The sequence below is a fragment of the Lagenorhynchus albirostris genome, chromosome 19 (assembly GCF_949774975.1).
Source record: "Lagenorhynchus albirostris chromosome 19, mLagAlb1.1, whole genome shotgun sequence".
Lineage (NCBI taxonomy): Eukaryota > Metazoa > Chordata > Mammalia > Artiodactyla > Delphinidae > Lagenorhynchus > Lagenorhynchus albirostris.
In genome coordinates, this window is record NC_083113.1 from 21,426,618 (window position 1) to 21,450,807 (window position 24,190).

Sequence of the window (24,190 nt, forward strand, 5' to 3'; positions counted from 1 at the left end):
AGAGTGAGCATTCCCTACAACACCATCACAGGATACCTGGGGCCCCTACAGTCACCCACTGACTTCCCGGGGGCCACACTCAGCAGCAGGGCCCTGACAGCCCTTCTGGGCCTCCCTCTGCCTCCCTGTGGCTGAGACAGACCTGGGGCAAATATCCAAATAACCTCAACCAGCAGCTACAATCAAGGTAGAAGAATGGTCCTTGGAGGCTGTGAGGGAACAATGATCTAATCATGTTAACAGATGCCAATCCCCCATGTTATCCCTCGGACTCTGGGCCTCAAGCCAGAACTCAAGGTCTGGAGCAAACCCTTTCCCTTCAGTTCTCAGGACAGGGCCCAGGGCCCCCATGGGCTCTGAACTGGGGCTCAGCTGTAGTCTTAAAGGACCAGTGAGGAGAGACGTGTCATTTGGGTTTCATTATCTCCTAAACTTGTCCCCTAGATTTTTTCATACTCTCTTCTGTACGTCCCCATAAGGAAAGTTAAGCTGGACTTGAGTTTCATTGATTGCTACGAACTGTTGAAGCCTAATCCCCAATGTGATGGTATTTGAAGGTGAAGCCTTTGGGAGGTGATTAGGTCATGAGGGTAGAGCCTCTCTTTCCTCCATGTGAGGATACAGCCAGAAGGTGCTGGTCTGCAAACCAGGAAGAGCATTAGTGGTACCTTGATCTTGGACTTCCAGTCTCCAGAATGGTGAGAAATTTCTGCTGTTTAAGCCACCCAGTCTATGGTATTTGTTATGGTAGCCTGAGCAGACTAAGACAGTGATTCATATTACCAGTATATATTATATATTATATAATATTATATATTATATATATAACACTGGATAGTAGATTTATGTTCACACATCACCAAAACCCCTCATTTCTTTATTCATTATTTCTTACTGTTCCTTTCCACTAGGGAGCCTGACTCACCATCCACTACGGCCAGCCAACTTTCCCTCACACACACACACACACACACACACACACACACACCACACACACACACCCCTTCACCAGTAACACCCCAAGGTCTCCCCTAACTGCCCCTTCTTCAAGGAGCCTTCCCACAAGCCCCTGCCGGTCCCCACCCTCCCCTCCATTATTCATTCACACTTTCCTAGGCATTCTCTCTCCTCTTGGAATTCACCACATAAATATTACATTTATCTATGTGTTTCTTAAAAATTAGTGTCTGGTTCCCACCCCTCTCCCTGGAGACAGAAAGCACTAAGAGGGCAGGGACCTGGGCTTTTGTTTGTCGCTTTTTGTGATTCCATTTTGGCTCACTGGCATCTCTCCAGACCCTGATATCCATATTTTTTGATGAGTGAGTGAGTTTGGATACACCCCATGGTGGCTGGCCCTTTCCTTCTCCTGGTTGATAACAGCATCACTAAGGAAACTGCTTCTCTAGGGCTCTCATGTGGAAGCCATGCCCAGAAGTGTTTTTGGAGCCTGTGTCTCCATCTGTTTAGATATCATTCTCACGTTCTGCCCATAGGTGGAGAGAACTTGCCAGCAAAACCCCTATCTGTACACACCTGGGCTCTCAGCCTGCCCTGCAGTTCCTGTAAGCCATCCGCAGGGCCTCCCATCCTTACCTATCATATTCCCAGCATGCCCTGGGCTTCCCACAAACCATCAGCAGGGCCTCCCACTCTTACCCACCCACATTCCCAGCATGCTTTGGGGTAACCACAGCCATTTCCATCCATGACCTGGGGTCAAAGCCACTTCTGGGGTTACTGCTGCTTATCTCCAAAAGGAGTTGGGGCGTTTGTAATTCAGCTGAGGCTAGCTCATAAAACCACATTAAAAGACAGCTACTTAAACAATTATGACTCTGTTTATTGTTTTTCTTTAAAAAGGAAGTTATTCTTCATAGTTAATTTGTTCTGCAACCCATGAGATTTATCTGGCTTGGTTAGCTCTCTCGGCCGCCACCACTTGTTATCTACAACAACTTTTATTCATTTACTTCACTACCTTCAGTGAGCTGTCTGCAGGAGGCTGGGCCAGGAGGGAAGGAGGCTCAACAGCTACAGTGCGGAATGGGGGAGGGGGAGGTTATACCTCTGGCTTCTGGGTGGGGGAAGGGAACTGTGACTGGGGGCTCGATGGGAAATTTCTGTCACTTGTATGAAAACTGGGCCTTTTTACTTGCCGTTTGGAGCTGCAGCTGCAGAGTAAATGCTTTTTGTGAGGACACCAATCTATTGTGCACTGAACGGGCTTCAGTTCCTGACCCTGTGGGACCTTAGGCAAGTCACTTAACCTCTCAGTGCCGCAGCCTCCTAGCCGTAAACTGCACATGTCAGGCCCATCCCCACCTCTCTCACCACCTATTTCCAGAATTAATTGGATAATGCTCACATAGTGCTTTGAGCTTCCCAGAAAGAGGGGCACCTGAAACACAGGACAATTATTCTAATTATAACTGCCTCAGACCTGTGTACATAATTTTGCCTTTTAATGTTATCTCTGTACATAATGGTTGAAGAGGAAAGGCCACTTTTCCCAAAGGGAATGGTTTTAAGAAGCTCCATTTTCAAAAAAGAACGGAGCTTATAAAATAGAAGCACGTTCACTCCTGCCGGCGCTTGTAAAACTTCCCTCCAGCCAGTCCCCGCAGACAGCCTCTGAGGTCTTCAGCCATGATTGGCGGGAGCAGCCAGACAGGGAAACGTGGCTCCTTCCCCAGGGACTCAGGCCACCGGAAGGGCATCGTGATGAAGGTGGCCACTTCCCTCTTTGGTCTCTAAAATGGGTTGGTGTGGGGTCCTCTGGGCACACAGTGGGGTGGGCCAGCTCATCGTAGAACCAGCTCTGTGCTCCAGCTTGGTCAGGCCAGCCACGGTCCACTTGCCTAATTCATGGCTAGGCCTGCGCTGCTGTGTCTGCACTGCTCCTTCAACACACAGCTTGAAGTTCAGGGCTGGATGCAGAGCCAGTTAGAATTGAGCCAGCTAACCATGTTGGTGTACACAGACAAGAGGCAGAGGAGGTACAGAGAGAAGTGAGGGGTGAAGCTGGGCGGGCCCGGGAGAGGGCTAGAGAGAAGCTGCAGAGGAAGATCTGGTTCCCCTGGGGCTCGTGGTACCCATGCCCCTTATTCTTCCCATTCTCCGAGCTCCTTCAGTAAGCCCCTGTGACTAGAACTGATGAAGCACACTCCGAGCCTGGCAACACAGCTTCCCTCCCAAAGTTGCTCCCTGGGTCGAGCCATGGCTAGATGCTATAGAGACAGGGCTGTACCACTCGGGGGATTGCTCGGAAACCGGACCTTCCCCCACATCTCAGGACCAGCAACAGCAGCAGAAGCCCACCATTCACCAGTGGCAGACTCTGTCCTGGACACAGACACACATTGCTTCATCTAAACTCACAGGGGCCAGATGAGGGGGTGCTAGCATCACCCCAGGGAAGAAATCAAAACTGCCAGAGTTGAACTTGTTCACAGGGCCGAATAGTAGGGAACCCCGGGATTTGAACTAGTTCTCTCTGACTCCTGACCTCAAGCTCTTGCCACCCGCTCTACTGCATCTCAAGATCCTGCACCCCCTCCCTGATGCCTGCCACCCCAAGGGCACAAAGGGTAGGCTCTGAGGCAGCAGGTAGCCCAGCCCCCACCTGGTGACCCCCATCCCTGGGACAAGCTAAGGTCTCTCCAAGCCTTGGCTCTTCCGTGAGCCAGCTGCTAGGTTTTGGCCAAGGTATCTACCTGGTCCGGGCTTCCTCAGCTGTAAAATAGGAATAATAATATTTCTTAGCAGAACTTTTGTGGAAATCAAATAAAAGAACATAAAGAGCTTTGTCAGCTCAGAACTTCTACATGAACGTGAGCTCTTCATCCTTGTGCCTCCTGACTCCACTGACGGTCTCCAGTCTCCTTTGTAGGAAGCCAACAGACGGATGTTGCCAGCGTGGCCCTCAGATCCCAGGGAATTCCCAGGGACTGAGGCGGGAATCGTGATGGGGCCTTGCCCTGCATGGCTCCCTGTCTGAACTCGTCTCATTCTCATGAAGTCAAGCCCTGGATCTTCAGGGAGTCTCACCCAGGAATGTCAGGAGAGGGGTCTCAGGACAGGAATCTACAGCAGGGCTAGCCTTATTGAATTGGAGGTGATGGTGTGATCCATATAACCAGGTGCTGTCACCTGGGGCTCCTCCCAGGAAGTCCCCAAGTCAGTGTGTCCCTTTGGGGAGCAAGGCACAGATGAGAGCCCCCAAGGGCATTTCTGCACACCACATCTCTGATTGGCTGTGGCTGAGACCCATCCCATCCAAAGGTCTGGAAGAACCACATTTAGTTCAAGCTAGAGAGTGAGTTTGATGAACCAAGAAAGCATCTGTCAAGCTACCCGCCAGCCTTCGCTGACGGCCAAGCCATATGCTCAATGCCGGGAGGACCAAGGTGGGACACAGAGAGAGGGAATGTGAGGGTCCAACCTTGGGAAGCCCTGAGTCTGCAGGGGAGGCTAAGAGGAATCCTCGCCTTACTCGGGCCCAGGAGAGGCTGAGATTGCTGCGCAGGGAGGAGGGGCAGGAGAGTGATAAGCTGGAAGAAGGAAGGACTGGTTAGAAGCAGAGAGGCTACCCCTGCCTGCCAGGCCAGCTCGTGCAGGTCCAGGAGTACAGGGGATGGGTGTCGGCGCACCGTGTGGCAGGATGGACAGGCTTGTTTGGCTGTCCTGGGATCATGGACAAGTCACTAACCTTCAGGGCACTGTCACTTCCTAAGCGATAAAACAGCATCAGAGGACTGTGGGGAGGAAGCATATCATCATTATGCTGGTTTTTATGACTGGCAACTAATAATGATTACTAACTGCACAGAGATGAGTGCTTTATAGGAATTATCTAAGTTTAGCTTCCCCCAAATCTTATGAGACGTACTATTCCCATTTTAGAGAAGGAGGAATTGACACATAGCAAGATGGTGTAATTTGACCAAGACAAGTTAATGCTGGGTCTGGATTTGAACCCCAAGCCTTTCTACTTAATCAGGTCCTTAGCCCAGAACCAAGCTCATGGCTGGGTGACCATGTGAATCAGCACTGGCTGGAGGAATAGAACGTAAGCCACACAGGCAATCTTTAATTCTCTGGTAGCCAAATAAAAGAATCGAGTGAAATTAATTTTAATAATGTATTTTATTTAATCCAACATATCCAAAAGATTATTTAACATGTATTCAGTGTGAAAAATATTGAGCTATTTTACATTTTTTTTCTCCTACTAAATCATTAAGATCTGGTGTGAATTTACACTTCCAGCCACTATTCAAGCACTCAAAAGCCAAATGTGGCACCTGATGGACAGCACAGGTAGAAGTTACCCTTCAAAGCAACACTCTTGGAGGGGAAAGGAGGTGTCATTAACAATTAAGAGGAGGCAGTGCTTCCCTGGTAGCGCAGTGGTTGAGAGTCCGCCTGCTGATGCAGGGGACACGGGTTCGTGCCCCAGTCCGGGAAGATCCCACATGCCGCGGAGCGGCTAGGCCCATAAGCCATGGCCTCTGAGCCTGCGTGTCCGGAGCCTGTGCTCCGCAACGGGAGAGGTCACAACAGTGAGAGGCCCGTGTACCGCAAAAATAATAATAATAATAATAATTACGAGGAGGCAGCAGGCATAAACCCGGACACCCCAAAAAACCAGTCCCGGTGGATGCTTGGGAAAGGCAGGTCCCCACCTCCGTCGCCTGAAGCCTCCCAGGGCCTGCGCTCCCTCCCACCTGCACCATCTCTCCTCCCTTCCTCTGCCTTAGTAATCTTTTCAATGAGCCTGTCAGTGCCTTTGTTAGTCCACTCTATTTTATACGTGTCTGCCCTTATCCTTACTACTTCCTTTCTTGTTTCCTTGGGTTTGTTCTTTTTCCAATCTCTAGAGTTGAATTTGTAGCTCATGTGCTGTCAACCTTTCTTGTTTCCTGATAAATATATTTAAAAGACATAAATTTCTCTCGATGTACTGCTTTCTCTGTGTCTCACACATGACATGTAGCATCCTCAAGATCAATCCATTCTAGGTTCTCCTAATTTATTATTTGTTTTAAATATGTTATTTAGCTTCCAAACACATAAGAATTCTTAGCTATCCTTTTGCTTTTAATTTCTAGTATTATTCCACGGTGACTAGAGCACATCATATATACCTTAATGAACCCTTGGAATATATGGTGACTTCTTTTACGGCCTATCACATGGCTTATTTTTGTAACTGTTCTGCTGTTGGGCCATTCCCTTCTCCTAAGAAGCCATTCACTGCCAGGTACAGCTTCTTGAAAGCACCAGTTAATTCATGGCAGCCCTTGTCCGAACCCATCCTTAGCTACAAGCCAGGCCTCGCAAGTCCCCAAGTCTGAGGTTGGCCTCAAGATCTCCCCATGACCCAGCCCCTCCAGCTTCAGGCACCACTTCCACACTCCCTGCCCTCCACCTTCCTGCTCTAAGGGTTCAGCCATGGCTGTCACTCTCCTGGGTCTGCATCAAAGAAACCCCAGGTCAAGAAGGAGCCTCAGAAGGAGTCCCACTGGGCAGACAGCTGGGACAGGGAGGGCAATTTCCTGGGCATCCAGCGAGCCGTCAGTCGAAGTAAACAACAACGGTAATAATAACAGCTCCCTCTTAATGAGGACTTAATGTGAGACAAGGAGCTGAGAGCTTTACGTGAATGCATTACCTCATTTAATCCTAACAACCTCAACAGTATCCATAACCTTTATGTTACAGCTGAGAAAACAGGGGCCACAAAGGAGGGGTCACTTGCCCAAGGCTCGGTCTGGCTACAAAGCTGGAGAACTAGGCTACCCCACTGAGAACAAGAAAGGAAAATCAGGATAGGAAGGCAAAAGGGATTTTCCCAGGCCCCAGAGGCAGTCAGTGGGGCCTTGGGGTCAACCAGTCATCCAGGGTCTGCTCATCACCTCCAAGAGAACCACGGGCAGAACCCAGAAAGCCTCACTGCCACGAAAGCGAGAACCGCCTCCCCAGGGACAAGGGGCCCACGAAGCTGGCAACCCCAGAAAGAGGTCGGACCCATTTTTATGTGGTCAAGACAGAGTTCCCATCACCTCAGAACACCTCATAGTGACCCCCACAGTCGGGGGACCTGGAAGGGAACAGATGGCAAGGGGCACTCGCGATTTGCTCCTGGACTTGTTTCCCTCCGTCGGGTGCCAGAGGGAGCCCAGAGCACGTGGAAAATTTACCGACAGGCGGGTAGACCCTGACTCCAGCCTCACAAATACAACCCAGATAAAGCCACACACAAGCTCCGCCATGGTCCAGACACCTCGTTCCTATTTCTTCTTCCCCCCAGAGCCAAGCCCGCCAAAGGTCATGTACAAGGTAGAATTTGACACAATAAGACTCCACTCCCATGTTAATGCCTCTCAGATCGGGCCTGCAAAAAGTGAAATAATAAATTTAGGAAAACAAGCAGAATGACCTGTCTGGTTGGTTGGTTTTTCTAGATACCATCTACATATTTTAGAAACGTACAACCTTCTAATAGAAATGAATAAACTACTCAACCATAAAGTTGCTATAGAAGATATGCTTGTTCTGATTCGAAAGGGCATCTGCTATCTGCAATATTGATAATACTTTTCAAATTTCATCTGCTTTTGTTTGCATTCTGTGTCGTCTGTTTAAACACACTGGGAATAATAATGAATCCCTGCATTATCTCTACTTTTTCAAGGCCGAACATATAACTTTATCACAAAAATAATTAAAATTCTTTGGCACTCTTGTATCTTTTCCATTAAACGTTATCAACCAGTGACAATAAACTAACATGAGCCCAAGGCTGGCCATGGGCTGTCTTTACAAAGAATGCATTTGTCCCCGGGCAAGAGACATGAATTTTCAGTTTACAGGGTCAGACAATCCTGAAGTTTTTTACCGAAGGAGACCACAAATCTATACCTCCTGTCCCCTAACGGGGGCTGGCGGTGGGCACGGGGCGCCCCATAAATTCTCAGGCAAGAATACACTTTAACAGGCAAAAAACCTTGGCAGCTCAGTAATTCTGAGCTGCAAATTTAAATATTTTACATATCATTAGACATTAAAAACAAAGATTTATGCGGCTCGTCTCTGCGGAGTGAGGACCCTGTTGACTTCACCCACAGCCGTGAATCTGCGTGAGCTTCATTAGCTGAGCGTCTTCAGCGAAGGAAGCGCTTCGAGTGGAGGCTGCCTCTAAATCACAGCTTTTATTTTCCCGCCATCAGGAGGCACTTGAGGAGACCCCTCCCCTGAGCAAGGCCTCCACCAGCACCCTGGCCTGCAATGCAGTGACCGTAGGCGGGACCCAGCCTCCCCACCTGGCCAGGCCCAGCAGGCAGGAGCCCCTGCTCTACAGCCTCGGGCCCAGGGGCTCCCTGCCGGGATGCACTGTGCAGGGAGGCTGGGCTGGGGGCCTGCTGGGTACCTCTCAGAGGCCGGTTAACACACATCCCTGGGCCCTTGGTTGACAGCCTCAGATGAGGAAGAGAAGGAGAGGGACGGGGGGAGGGAGACAGAAGAGGCAGAACTTCCCACGGCCACAGGCTGTGCTCCTCAATGGCCTGGCCCACAGCGTCCCGCTGCACAGCTGTGCCCAGGAGTCCCTCCTTGATATACCCACACTTGTCTCAAAAGCCTTCCTACACTTCAAGTTGTTCACAGCCCTCACTAGGTAGGAAGACCCTCAGCTCCCAGAGGCCTCCAGCCCATTCCCTCTGGTGCCGTCGCTCAGGATTCTCCCAGCCTCCTCTCCCCACCCAACCAAGAGGCTCCTGGGCTCCAGCTTTCCTTCCCCCTCAGCCCAGGAGGACCCTCCCCAGTGTCCTCAGTCTATGCTTTCCCAGTGTCTTGTGCTCCGGCAGGGGTCCCTCACTGGCCTTATTAGCTGTGTCTTTTACTTTCTATGCGTCTGATGCTTTGACATCTGGGACCGTGCTGACCCTGGAAGCACTGCCCCTTCCAGGGCCACCTCTACCATCCCTAGAATAGAAAACGTCTATGCAAGCTAACCAAGCCAGAGCCCACACCCCCAACCTCATCCTTTATCTGGGCCACTATCCCCCTGCCCTTATCACCCAGGGAACTAGGGACAGCCTCTACTCCCCAGAACCCACCGAAATTATTCAAACTAGCCAATCCCAAGCCTGCTTACCCTGCCTTGCCTGTTCCTTCCTGTGGAAACCATAGTAAAGGCTCCTGCCCACATTCTTCCCTCACCCCCTCTGCCTCCTGACCGACACTTGTGTTCCCCCATGTGGCCCTGTGCAGTGTGATGTGCCCCTTCCTCTTGAGAGCTGTGATAAACTACTGTTTCAATGACAATCATCTCTTGATCTGTTGGCCTTATCATACCTCAAATTTTCTATTAGTACACTATATCTTAAAACAGAGCATACAGCGGGTGGACATGAGTATTTATACTAAAGCATTTAATATGTTTGTCTTTTGATGGAGCATGAGCTGTCTGGATGCCGCAGCCCCCCCACCCCCGCTTCCTCTTTTATCATGCGCATGCTCCTTCCCGACCCGAAGGTTCATGAGTTGGGATCCCGGCCGGTAGGCTGGCTCTTTTGGTGGCCGAAGTGTGAGGAGGAGGGAATGATGCACCCTTTGGGGATGGTGGGGAGCAATGTGCTCCCGGGGGGTTGGGCCCTGGTGGGCTTAGGACATGGAGGAAGAGTGGGTTCGGTTTGGTTTGGTCCTGGACAAAACAGCAGCACCACTGTGTGCCTCCAGCCCAGCTTCGTTCTGTGGAGTCTGTGTAGGTCTCTTCAGACCTCAGCGGAACCCAGAAATACCAGCAGAGCCCGCCCCGGCCTGAGACGCCATCTCACTCAACACCTTCCTCTTCCTCACGTGGGGAACCTGAGTCCCAGGGACGAGAAGGGATGGGCACAGAGGACCCAGCAGCTGTGTCCTTCTGGGACACATGTAGTGGGACTCTCCACTGTCATGCCGTGTCCCACTAGCAGACAGTAACAGAACAAAAAAGACACAAGTCCACAGAACAAAACACAGAGAATGGGAAGAGCTGCAATGGCAAAGAAGAGATTTGGACAGAAGTTTGAGAGATGGAGCAGTAACAACTGAGTGAGTGGGCCGGGGGACTGGCAGATGTCCCTGCAGTGGGGGCCACTTGGGGACCGGAAGCACGGGTCTTTCTGGGTGTGGGGTGTGACAGAGAGTCGAATCAGTCAAGAGAACACCCCTGCCATGCCAGCAGAAAGTGGAGCTGGTTCTCTGGAGAAGCTGAACAGAGGCGGCAGATTCCATGATGAGAGCAAGGGGTACAAAGAAGCCTCACAGGGCACGGTGAGCCCCGGGACTCCAGACTGATGGCTGTGCTCATCTACCCACTTCCTTGCCCACAAGAGATGGCAGGGTTTTTCATACCACTGAGACCTGTGGCAAGTCCTATTTGCCCACAGAGAGGCCCCAGCTGGCCAGCCCTGCGCACCAACCTCCCAGGGAGAGTCCTTACTCCTTCACACCAAGATACACAGGGACAGCCAAGGGCCACCAGACATCTAAAGACAGTCTCCAGCGTGAGAGACAGTTGCCAGAAGAGGAACTTGGGAGAGACGGAAGCAACGCAGGAGCAGCAGAGATGCCTACAGAGCTCTGGAATGTTTCTCTCACTTAATTGAAACTCTATGCCCACAGAACTGCAACTCCTCACTTCCTCTCCTGTCCCCCTCCACCCCCAGTAACCACCATTTCACCTTCTGCTTCTGTGAGTTTGACATCTTTTGATGCCTCATATAAGTGGGATTGTGCATTTGTCCTTCTATCATTGGCTTATTTCACTTAGCTTAATGTACGCTTAAAAATTTGTTAAGAGGGTAGGGTTCATGTTATGTGTTTTTCACCACAGTTTTCTAAAAGAGAGGAACTGCCCACAAAGTTGTCATTAGTGCCTCAGAAAAGTAAGAAAGAACATGACTCCATGAAATAGTAACCAGAGACTGACAAAAGGACATTCACTAAGGAAGGAAGGAAGGAAAGAAGGGAGGAAGGGTTTTTTAAAGAGTTTTTTAAAATTAGAACTGTAAGGGCAAATTTTTAAAACATCAGGAGAATGGTTGGAAGTTAAAGAAAGGAAATCCCTCAGAAGTGGAACAGAAAGAAAAAAGATGAAAATGGGGAACAATAGATTGGAGGATGAGGTGGAATGGAAGCCTGACAAGAGTTCAGAAAGATGTGATGGAGAAAAACCAAGGCAGAACACTTTGAAAGAAGTGGAAGTGATCAGAGAAACAACTGGAATTGAAAGACATAAGTTTCTAGACAGAAAGAGCCCATCATTGCGGGATTTCAGAGTGGACAGATAAAGAAAGGATCTGAAAGCTGTCAGAGAACAAAACAGGCCACGTCTGAAAGACTGGGACTAGGAAAGGCCTCACTCAGGGCTCTCAAAAACCATCCTGCTACCAAGATGACCATGGGGCAATGCCTTGAACATTGGGACGGAAAATGCCTTCCACCTAGAATTCTAGATCCAGCCAAATGGCCAGTTAAGAGGGAGGATGTACAGACTACACTTCAAACAGCAAAGTCTGAAAAAAACTATTTACCAGGCACCTTTACTCAGAAAGTTACCGGAGGGTGTGTTCCACCAAAACGAAGGGATAAACCAAGAAAAAGGAAGACAGTGTATGAGAAATAAGAGGGTTACAGTCACTTCCCAGGCTGATGTGGAAGGGAGACACCAGGAGAGCAGCTGAGCCCCGTTCTAGAGAGCAACCAGCCGAGCCAAATGCTCCCTGGGAAGGGAGACTTCAAGAGAGACTTTTTTGAAGAGACTTCAAAAAAATGGGAATGTCAGACAGCCTGGTATGTTGACAGTTGTGATAGGAGTTTACAGTTCTGGCGGGAAATTTGGGCTTAAATTACATTCTTTTAAAAACAGTAGAAACAGCAACAAACAAAAACACTTACAATTAGAACAGCTAAAAGAGTAGAAGATGGCTGCCCTGGGGAGCCAGAATGAGGGTGTGGAAGGGCAGGACAGAGACTATAAGTGAAAGTGTTTTTCACTTAGAAGCCATCTCATGTTTTAAATTATGCATGTATGTTTGCTACACACAAATTAAATCTATAAAAAGGAAGTTGTATTTAAATAGGATTGTGTGTTAAGATAGCTCAAGGATAAATTCTCTTCAGAAGTGTGCCTCAGTGCTGGCTGGCAGAAGCAGGGTCCCACTCCTGCATCTCTTCAATACCTGGCATGGAGTTAACCAGGTCCAGATGGGGCCAAAACGTACAATCTTGGGAGAGAAATGAAGCATCATTTCAGGGCTGGACAGCCTGGTCTCAGATGTACCCTTCTCAGGTCCTCAAGAGATGGACACCTGGCTGGCCAAGGAGGTGAGGGCTCCCGAGACCTGGGAGAGGGCACAGCCCTGTGGCCTAGACTCTCCTTTGTACCCTCTCTGGGATGGGTTCACTGGGCCCCAGGCACCAAGGTGAGGATCCAATCTGGGCCCCTGCAGCCCCAGGGTCTCCGGAAACCTCTCTTCCTCAGGAGCCACAGGAAGGTAGGGCTGCTGAATGCTGCCCGAGGCCCTTACACACTGTCCTTCCCTCCCAGGAAGAGGGGCTTCTGGCTCCGCCGGAGCCAGAAATCCATACTGCTAATATGATGAGATTGTCCTCCCTCGGAGATGGATTTTTTTTTCCAATACCCCAGCCAGAAAGCAGGCTGACTTCCTGTGTCAGCACATTCCCCCGTCCTCATGAGCCAAGCACACGCCGGCCTGGCCCCACAGGGAGCCAGGACCCCCAGCCCGTCCCAGTGGTGACAGCCATCCACCTCTGTGCGCAGCCCCCTGCCAGTCCCAAAGGCTGCATCCTTCCTTCTCTCTTCCCCCAAGCGGTGGACACCACCGTTCCCACCACGCACAGGAAGGAAGGTCACGCTGAGGATGAGTGCTGGGGGGGCCAGAGAACCCAGGGCCCGCTCTCTCTACCGCACTGCAGGTGCCCTTCCTGGTACAGTGGCCTCAGCTATCTCATGCTGTGGCCTTAACCCCCCCAACTCCTCCCGGCAGCGTGGCCAGGGCCTTAGGCTGGGAGAACCCAGAGGCGTGGGCCATCAGATTGGCCTTCTGGTGCCGGGAAGCTGCTGACATGCAGTGTCAGCCGAGAGCAACACCAGGAGCCCCCACTGCCCCTGGCACCGCCCCTCCTCACCTCCCTTCCCCCTACTAGGCAGACCTTCAGCCTTCTGGTTCCTCAGCTGTGTTCCTCCCGCTCTAGCCAGAATTACTATTTTTTGTGATCTTTGGGATTGAAACAAAAAGGATTTTTCTAATGGCATTCCCCTCTGGCCCTTGACAGCGGAGGGGCCGAGGGAGGGGAGGGGGCTTGAAGACTTGGGACAAGGTTAGGAGCGGAAACCAGGCCGACGCAGGGCTTGCAAGCACACACACACGGCCCCGGGCCTGGCACTGTAGATCTCATTCAGTTGCTGGAGGAAGCCCCCCTTCCTTCCCCCAAGCCCCGTGTCCAGGCACCTGTGCCCCAGAGGCCTGTGGGTATTTCCCACGTGCAAGGTGCCATCCTTCTTGTGCCCATGTGTGCATGGACCTCTGTCTGGCACTGCAGGGACGTTGAAGGAGGCCTGACCCAGCCTCAGAGGAACCCACATTCTGACGGGAGGAGACAAGGAACATGGAGGGCATAGGCCAAGGTGGGCACAGGTGAGCAGGCTGGTCCTCAGGGTCTACAGAATGTGTGAGAGAGTGTGCATGTGTGTGTATGTATATGTGTGTACATGGGTGAATGTGAATATAATTGTGAGTATGTGTGTTGTGTGTGTACATAAGTAGAGGTACTGTGAGCTAGTAGGAGCATGTGTGACTATGTCAGAGAGAGTGTGTGTGTGTGTGAGAGAGAGAGGGAGAGAGAGAAGGAGAATGTGGGAGCATCCCCCTCCCTGCCAGTGACGTCCCATGCCACTGACGGTGTGACGTGACTGCCATGCCTTGTTAACTCCTGAAGGCACCCTTCTCATATTCAGCTACATGAATGGCATCTCTACTGTGGTTCAGTGCACAGCCTGTGCAAATGTATACCACAGCCCCACTCGGAGACCTAATATCACCACCACCCACTGAATATATAAGGTGAGGTCAGACGAGGCCCAGGCAGCCCTCCTCGACACGCTTACAATCACAGTGCCAAGGCCAGCCCTTGGTTCCCTTTTAAAGAGACCACAGGGATCTTCCCAACAGCCTCAGTCTTGTACTTGAGATCTCTTCCACCCTGTTCCACCATCCCAGGGGCTGTCAGGACAGTGACTGCTTCCTTGCTCTGGGGGTAGGGCAGCCAGGGCGGGTGTGAGTGGGCCTCGGGTATGGAGCTGTGGGCTACAGGAAAGAGATTTCAGATCAGGGAATAGGAACAGAGGGTGGTGGCCAGTGCAGACAGCTTGGCCACAGACTCGCTGTGCAACGTTCCCCCCTCTGAGCCTCGGTGGAGGGGCTGGACTCCAGGGGTCTGTCCCGAAGGCCCCCTCCCGACAGCTCTCCCGAAGGATCAGCGTCCCTTGGCTCCTACTGAGCGGAGTGGGAGCCAAGGATCGCTGGGTTTGGGGTCCTGCCTGCTGCCCTGTGCCTCTCTCCGTGGCCTCTTCCAGAGTCTTCTCATCATGGACTTAACACTGTCGGCCGAGCACATCACCTTTAATAATGTTGTGAGGGCACTGACGGGGGCATGCCGGCCCCTAACACACCCAGGCCACACTCCTGGGTGAGGAGAACGTCAGTGGCTGGCAGGGCTGGGGGGCAGGAGCCCCGCTCTGAGAACCCATACTCCCCTAACTCCAGAGCCTCCGTCTCATGTGTGGGCCAATCAAGGTTCAAGTATTCATGTTCCTAGCTTCCTGGGACCCCAACCAGCCCCGCAGTCCAGGTGGGGGTGAGGTGGGGGGTGGGTGCAGAGGAGAGGGGCCTCCTGTGGCAGCAGGAGGGCAACTGAGCAAGGAGCTGCTCAAAACCCGCCTGCCCCACTCTCCCCACCCTGCTCCCGGCTCACAAAGGGCCTGCCTCCCCTTCGCTTCCTATTCAACCATATCTCTCCATTGTCAATAAAAGCCATTTTTAAGGTCAACTATCTTCTTCCATCAACAGCCAACCCCACATAGCTCCGAAGGAATCAGCCCCAGCACCACATCGTGAAATAAAAATTAAATTGTAGTTGGGCTTTTAAATCAACTCAATTAAAATAAAGAGATTCTTGGCTTGATATAGGGAAATATTTGTATTTCCAATTTTATTTATTAATACATTGACATATGTGCTATTTTTTAAATGTAGCACTAAGTGCACTTTCTGTCAATGCCATAGATTTTTTAATAGACTGAGAAAATGCATTTCATTTCTTCTTATTTTCCTTCAATACATCATTTGGTTCTGCTTTTTTGCCTGCATGAAATTCATTTTCTAATGGAAATATTTGTTTTGTAAATCAAATATGTATTATGCACAAAATGCAAAGCACAAATTAAATTATGTTAATGAAATGAAAGAGATATGAAATGCATATTTCATGGACAAAACATAACCTCAGCAAACAACCATTTCTTGATAAAATCTTTAAACACAATCTCATTCTGTGACAGACATATTGTTAAAGTAGATAGCACCTCATTTAAATGGTTTCCTTTAATATTAGTGCTTAGTATATAATTGTAAATAACTTTTGGGATGAAAAACCAATAATGAAATACTGTCTTTAATAGTTTGCTATTGATGTCAGCATAAAACTTGTCGTAGTTGAATATTGGAAATTGGGAGTGCATAGAAATATTCTCAAAAGCTGTAAATGATTGCATATTTAAATAGAGCTGACTAAGGCAAAGATGTTATAGATATTAGTAATAGGCAGAAAATTATGCTGACCTAACATTATTTGACAAAACCCACTGTTTTAAATTATATATTGGTTACACTTAATGAATAACAGATTTTGTAGGTGTTGTTTCTCCAATCATAGTGCTGATGATATGATATGTCGGGGATTTCTTAGTCATCTTCTTGACAATAAACACAGCCTTGGCTCACGAAGGTCGAGCGAAAGGCCACCGGATGGCAGGTCAGTGCTCTCTGCTGGAGAAGTGCTCCCCAGGGAGGAGCCACCCAAGACGCGGATGGGGCCATAGAGACTGTTCCGTGCCCACCGGCAAACTGGCTGGCTTGATTGGACCCAGCCGGAGATGGGCCAGGCTCTCTTGGGTGGGACCTGTTGGAAGCTCCGGCCAGAAGTACAGCCTCACTGGGAATGCCAACACTGGGGAGTGACAGGGTCCTGGCTCCAAGTACAGAGAAGCCACCAAAGGACATTCATCTTCCCCCATGTCACCTTTATCACCACCACACGGAAGATGGGAAAGGACAGCTTATGTGTACAGAGGCCAGGCATGATCATGACCGGGACAGACTGGGCGAGAAAGGTGACCATGGCCACTTGGACTTCCTTGCTCCCTGCTGTGGGCGTGGACACACACACACTCACATGCACTCACAAGCACATGGTTACACTCACGCTCACACTCCTCTAGGCCACCTGGGTTGCCTACAGATGTTCAAAGGGCTTTTTGTGATTTGCAGCCATGAGCAGCAGTCAGGATCCCGTCATCCTGCACTATCAGAGCCGCACGGGGCACTTGCTGGAGATCCCAGACCCTTTGTCCTCAGGGTCTGCTCAGAACACAGGGATGTCACGGGTGTGCGTGTGTGTGGCACATGCTTTGTGAGTGCCCTGTCATGTGTGCGCTCTCACGGCTGCATGTCTGGGGGCGCGGGGCAAGTGGGTGTGGCATGAGGAGGGCGGTGCAGGACAGAGAGGGAGTGAGGGAGTCGCGGGAGGGAGGCCGGTGTGAGCAGCCAGCTCCTCGGGTTCTTGCCGGTGCTTCTGAAAAGGAAGCACTTAAGACTCGGGATTTCACAGAGGAGGGGGAAGAAGGAGAAAAGAAAAAAGAAGTCTTGAACTCCTCTGCCGTGATTTCCTAACACCATGCTTTCCTAGCCCCTTCTTCCCGAAACGTGAGCATCTGAACCCTAAGCCTGGAGCAGGGGCTGGACCCTCTCCCTGTTCTGCCCGTGCCCTGCTGTGTGGCTTTGGATAGGTCACTCCCCCTCTCTGTGTCCTCATTTGCCAACCTGGCAAAGGGCAGCCTCAGTGATAGCCAAGGTCCTTCCCAGTTCCGCAGTTGGAGATTTGAAGGCACCACACCTGCCCCAAGGCTTAAGCTCTACCCAGCATAGTGCACAAGGTATCAGACCCTCGGGGTCAACCGTGACATTACTGGGACGGCTGTGCTTCGGGGGCAAAGGGAAAGCCCTCTGTGACCCCCTGCAGCGCGTCCTGGGGCAGCTGCTCGCCCCGACAGCCAGTGTGTGTGGAGGACTGACTGGTCCTTCGCAGTGAACAGGGCGCCAGTTGCTGCCCGAAAGGCCCACAGTGGATGAACGGAGGAGACGCCCACTGCCAAGGCCTGTGCTCCCCAGCAGGGACACGCAGTTTCCAGCTGTCTCCAGGCCCTCCACAGCTGCCGCCTCTGCCCAAGCTGCGGGCTGCACCTGGAGTTCCACCCTGACCTCCTGACAGAGTCCCCACCTCACCAGACTCCCAGCACCCACAGGGCCTGCAGAAATAAAAAGAACATGCCGTCAGAACAGGCTGGGGTAAGTTGTTAGGGTCCTGTGCACACACCCAACCCTGGCGCCATCCGGGGCAAACAGGAAGAATCTAATGAACGCTGATCACTGTAGTTCCAGTAGAGACAAGGGACGCAGCCATCCAACCCACAGCTACTCTTCGGGCACCTACAATGTGCCAGGCAACCTGCCCAGCGCAGGGAACCCATCAGGGTGCACAGCGGGGGGCAGAATCATCCCTCCCTCCGTGGAGTTCACAAGACAGTCACACTCCACACTCCCCTGTGTGTGTGGTGACAAAGCCACAAAGGAAACACATACACATTAGTTTGTCAGCTGCCATAACAAAGTCCCACAGACCGGGAGCCCAGACAACAAAAACATGTTCTCCCCCAGCTCTGGGGGCCACAGGTCCACGGTCACGGTGTTAGCAGGCTGGTGAGGAAGGCTCTGTTCCGGCATCTCCCTTAGCTCCTGGGAGTTTGCTGGTAATCTCTGACGTCCCTCGGCTCATGGACACATCACCACAGTGTCTGTCTTCATCCTCACGTGGCGTTCGCCCCGTGCCCAAACCTCCCCTTTCTATCAGGACTCCAGTCATACTGGGGCAGATGCTCACCTACTCCAGTGTGACCTCATCGAAACTAATTACCTCTGCAGTGACCTTATTTCCAAATGAGGTCATATGCTGGGGTACTAGGGGTTAGGACTCCAACATAGGAATGCGGAAAGGGGGAAATTCAACCCTTAACAGCATAAGAGCCTACAAAAGGGGGCCTCACCGAGTGAGGGTGTCAGGCGTGGCCTCCCCCAGGAAGGGGTTCCAAGCAGAGATCCACAGGAGGAGGAGATAGACGAACTGGGGTCGGGAGAGAGCAGGCCGGGCCACAGGAAGTGCAGAGAGAAGACATAGGCTGAGCCCAGCACAAAAAGGAGGGACACTGGGGTGCAGGGAGGGGGCAGCAGAGCAGGCAGGGCCCTGAGGGCAAAGGGTGTGTTTGAGGCGGCAGCTTCTTCAGGGGCGGGGGCCCAAGCTCCCCAAGTTACAGGGAACCCTCTGGCTTCTCCCCCGTTCTGCTCCCCACTTCCCCAGTCTGCCATGGGTGTAAGGATGAACCCAACCCCTGGTCAGGCAGCAGGCACAGGGGTGTTGGGACCTTCAGAGGGTGAGGTAGCAGGAGTCTGCCAGTTGGGGCAGAGGCCTGGCCTTCGTGCGCCCCTGGGTGCTCTGAGCCCGCAGATCCCCCTGGACAGCCCGGAGTCCCTCCCTCGTGCTCCCAGGCCAGGTAGGGGCTGCAGAGGCTCATCCAGAAGCTGCTCCTGAAGGTGTGGGCAGCTGGGACAGAGGCTGCAGCTCCACGCTGCCTCTCTCAGGCACCCGGGCCAGGGCCCACGCCGGCCAGCGATGCTCTGGCCCCAGGGCCCCCAGGCCTGCGGGCAAGCGGGTCGCTTCCCAGGCCTCTGCTCCATCCTCTGGGAATCCCACCGGGGCCTCCCGTGCTGCTTACCTCGCAGCAGGCAAACGTTTTTATCCATTCCCTGAAATTAAACTTGCCCATTTTTCATTATCAAATTCCGAGCTGGTGTCATCTCCCCCATGCCGGCATGCGGATCTCGTTTACAGAGCCCGAGATTAATATTAGGTGTTTGTAAAAGGCGAATATTAGCTTCTCCCTTATATCTGTCAGAATTAATAACTTCCCCATCACAGATAACTCCGGGTCAATATTAGATTCGCAGATGAGGCTGGAAATAAAATGTATGGAAATATAACGTCTCATTTGTACATATTCAAAAGAGGTCCTTTCATTATTGAAATTCGGCGGCAACTGTTCAAAGGTCAGAGGACTTGGTGGCCTGGAAACACCCACCATCTGGCCTGAGCAGTCGCGGGCGAGGACACACTGGTGCCCCTCCACGGGGAGCCTGGGAGGATCAGGGGCAGCTCTGCCAGGGCCTTTATAGGGCAGAGAGGGATAGAGAGCTTACCCACCACTGTCCCGAGCTCACGCTGGGACCAAAGCCAGGGCCTGGCGTGGGCACCTCGCCAGTGGCTGCCGTCCATATGCCCTCCCCACCTCAGTGCCAAATTGGGGGCACAGGTCCCCTCCCTTCCCTCTAGCAGCCGGGTACTGGACATGCAGGCACCAAGGGGTTAACCGCCAGTGCTGCCAAAGGACCCACCTTCTCCCAGAAAAGCCAAACCACCCCCAGCCTCGCCCACCAAGATGCGGGAGGCAGGAACAGGCCTCAAGACTGGCAGGCCGGCTCCCCGTTTGGCAATCGCTCATGAATCATAATTGACAAGCAGAATTTTTCCCGTGAGCGGCAAGGGTGCTTTATTTAGTTGTTTCTATTTTATCTGCTTGCAGGAGATGATGGAGCCCCCTCCTCACCACTTTGGCTGTTTCCCATAATAATAAAACTCTCCAAGAGGCCAGGGCGAGTCCACGGGACGCCTCCCGCGCTGGTGAAAGGGTATCTTGGGACTCCGGCCGCGCGTAGGAGGTTGGAGGAGCCGCTAGGAGTAACAAAGCGGATGGAACACACTCGCCGGCAGGGAGGGACCATCGAGCCCACCCACCGCCCTATGACCTCTCCTCCCTCCGCGAGGAGTCCTAGCCCTCCAGGACCCCGTGTGGCAGACGGACAGAGGAGGCCCACCGTTGGTCGCAGAGGAAGAGGACGGAGTGCCCGGAACAGCCCCCGGCCACGGAACACCTGCCCTGACCCCGACAGACCTTGCTCAGAGCACAGACCCAGAGGGGTCTAACGCAGTCAGCTGGGTGGCCCGACTCTGACCCTTCTCCCTGGAGGCCTGCCTAGGCGAGCCCATGATGGCTGGCATCCTCGTGGAAGCTGAGTGAAGGGGCGGGGGTCTTGAGTGCGCCCCAGACCCGGAAACCCGCACTGCCTTCCGGCGCCAGCGGGCAGAAGGACAGCCCTCCCCTTGGGGAGCTGAGGAAGGCGGCCCGGGAAATCCCTCTGCCCAGCCCCACGGCCCTGCCAGGCTTGGGAAGGCCTTTCTTTTCGGTGCTAAGAAACCCCTTTCTGGTTCCCATAAATGAATTAAGCTCTTCCCTACGAACGGGCTCCCTCCAGCTGGGCTGGCATTGAGGTCGTGGCCCTGGGGCCTGAGTCTTTGTGAGGAAGGGGCCCCTGCTCTGGGGAAGATGAAGGGGAAAAGCCCTTCTCTTTCTTTCCTCCTAAGCCCCTCAAACTCACTGTGACCCACAGTTAAATCCCTTTTAACAAGGCTCACTTCCTTGCCCAACCAGTTAAAACTCCAAAAATAAACATGGCCCAGAGCGGGCTTTTCCTGCAGCTTTGGAGGCCGCTGGGGAGGAGGGGGCCCCTTGCCTGATGGGGGGCAGTGCACTGCCTTCCAAAACGGGGTGCTGGGCCTGTCCCCGCCGCCTGGAGTCCCTCCCGAGAGCAGCCCCTCTGATCCGAGAAGCGGCAGCTCCAGGCAGGAGCGGGGGGCCACCGTCCCTCCATCGTGGGCTCCCCCTGTGTGACATTCATGCTGCTGAAGCAGGGCTGGCAGCCAGCCTCGGGCCCTCCTAACCCTAACCCTCCCTGCCTGACCCTTGTCGGGGGCTGTCGAGCTCGGGGCTTTAGGACAAGGTGCTAGAGCATGAGTGAGGGGCTGGGCGGAGGGTGCTCATCAGCGGGACAGACACATCCCCCAACCCCCCCCCCCGCCCCGTGCACACGAGCTGTGGCCACAGCCACCCGGGGGCCCCCAGGGGCCGCCTCGGGGAGGTGAGCCACGGATCCTCTCTGGGGCAGGCAGCGGGCATGAGCATGTGGGGGGCGCGTGCCCTGGCCCCTCTGAAACCTGTAGGGGGCGCTCCTCCCTTGCCTTTTCTCAGAGCTGGCTGCCCCTCAGAGGACCTCGGAAATGGAGCCGACGGCTCTCACACAGGTCCCCGCGCTGCTGGCGAGCCCTGCAGCCCTCTGTCAGGGGCCGCTGGGGACTCTGCGGCTCAGGGCTTGGGGTTGGGAGGGGCCCATGCCTCTGCTCCTCCTCCCTCAGCCTTCTGGCCCTGCCCCGGGCTTCGAGGAAAGCAGCTTGTTGAGAAGCACCCAAAACCCACTTGCTCTCTCTGTTCCATGCGGGATAAACACCCATCCGTCTTCCGTCTGTCCATCCATCCATCCATCCCCAAATATTTATTAAGCATTTGTTATATGCATGATACCATTCTGAATACTAAGGTATAGCAGCCACTATGACAGGTGCAATGCTTGATCCAACACGCCTGCAATGAAACGAAGCCACTAGAGAAAAGCAGAGGCCAGGCTGGTTTACTTGGAAAGTCAGGGATGGCTTCTAGGAAGACGTGATGTTGAGGTCCAGCTGGTGATTCAACAGGCTCAGGAAAGAACCTCAAGCCAAGGATAGCAAGCGAAAAGCCCAGAGTTGCAAAGTACTTGGTGTGTGCTAGAAAACAGTAGGACAGTGTGACTCACATTCATTAAGGAAGAAGCCAATGTCACTTTCCATGGCTCCCACTCAGCCCTGTCTACTTCCCACCGGAGATGCCCTAGGTGGGCTGTAGTGGGCTCTGGCCTGCCCCTGGGCAGCCTCAGAAGGGCGCCTGGGCCACCAGAGCCCAGAGAACAGGAGCAGTCAAGAGGGTCTTGGGGGCCGTCGAGTGGGGAAAGGAGGTCCATGTGTGAGCCCTCCCTGACCCGGGGTGGAGCCGGCGAGCGTCTGGGCGACGCCTACCCCCAAACCACAAGCACCTGGATGCCCCTGCGGGCTCCAGGCCCAGACCCCAGCTGGCCCGGCACCTCAGCTTCCTGAGGCTGATGATGCCATAGCGTCATACTTTGCTATGATGACAGCAAAGTATCCCCGGCCTTGTGTCTTAAACAGCAGACATGTTATTGTCTCACAGTTCTGCAGGCTTAGAAGTCAGAAGTCAGAAGTCAAGGCGGTTTCTTCTGAGGACTGTGAGGGAAGGATCTGTTCCAGGCCTCTCTCCTTGGCTTGTAGGTGGCTGTCTTCTCTGTGTCTCCTCACTCCATCGTCCCTCCCTGAGTGTCTGTGTCTAGATTTCCCCTTTTTATAAGGACACCAGCCATATTAGATTAGGGCCCACCCTACTCCAGTCTGACCTCATCTGAACTAATGACACCTGCCATGACCCTATTTCTAAATAAGGAGATAATTCAGCCTGCTACACATGGGGGCCAGGAGAGGCTGCTCATCCCCCTTACCCTCTGGGGGTCTGGCATCATTCGTTCTCTCACTCATTCCTTCACTGAGTGTTTGCCAATGAGCCAGGCACGGTGCAGAGCAGAACCGGATGTGGGCGATAGTTATTGCTGTTTATCACCCCCACCGAGCTACAAGCTCTCAGGGGGCAGGGCTGGGTCTTACTTGCCCACCACTGTATTTTTAGCATCTGACACAGAGGAAGTGCCTAATAAATGTCCACCCGCCAGGTGTCCACAGTCTCAGGGACACACCCACCTGAGCAGTAAGGAGACTGTGTTGAGTGGGGACTAACTGGGAACCCAGGCCCCCTGCTCTGCCCATCCAGTCTGGCTGGGTTTGGGCTTCCTTTTTCCCGACTGGACCCAGTTCGTCAGTCAGCTGAGGTGTGAGAGCCACTCTCTCCTGGCAGTTGATGACTCGGAAGGGTTTGCCTGCCACACAGCACAACCCTCAGACCGTACGTGTCCGTTCTTCTGGCTGGAGAGGGGTAACAAAAGTGAAAAACGTTCTTGGCTGTCCTTCGGCCCCTGGTACCCATTCACCAAGACCCTCAGAAAGCCACTAGTGTGTGAACTCTTGGGATGGATGGATGGATGGATGGCTGGATGGATGGATGGGAAAATGGAGAAATGGGTGGGTGGATGGGTGGATGGATGGAAGGAAGGATGGGTGGGTGGATGGATGGAGAAATGGAGAAGTGGGTGGGTGAGTAGATGGATGGATGGATGAATGGAGGGAGGGAGGGAGTCAGTGAACTCAGCCAGACTCCTCTTCTGGAGCCTTGTTCTATTTCACTTCCTCCGTGAGCTACAGCATGAAGTCCATAGTTCTGCCCAGCATTCCATGTCTTCCTGGTCAGACCCTGCCTCCTTGGCCTGTCCTCCCCCTGCTGCCCTCCAGGATCCCTCTGACCAACCTGGTTGGGTCTGTCATCACTGCCCCTTACACACTTCCATATCCTATTCACCGCCATTGGCCTTGCTGGGGACACTAACACCCCATGTTCCTCCCCTCCTGAAAGCCTCTTTCCTCTCAGGGACTGGAGGGTGGTGGATGGACTACAGGGCACTCGGGGTGATCGCTCCAGCCTGTGAGGCCTGCTCTTAAAGCCATCTGGAGCCCCCGAGCTGCTGTGTGCAGGAAGCAGAGATTTTTGTCCCTTCATAGAGACGTGAGACAGCATCATGAGCTTCTCCAAGCAGCAGCCTGCCCGTCTAAGACAGACAGTGTAAGCACCACCTCATGGCACACCCTATGGGGAGTGAAACAGTGAGATGCAGAGTAGGCCACC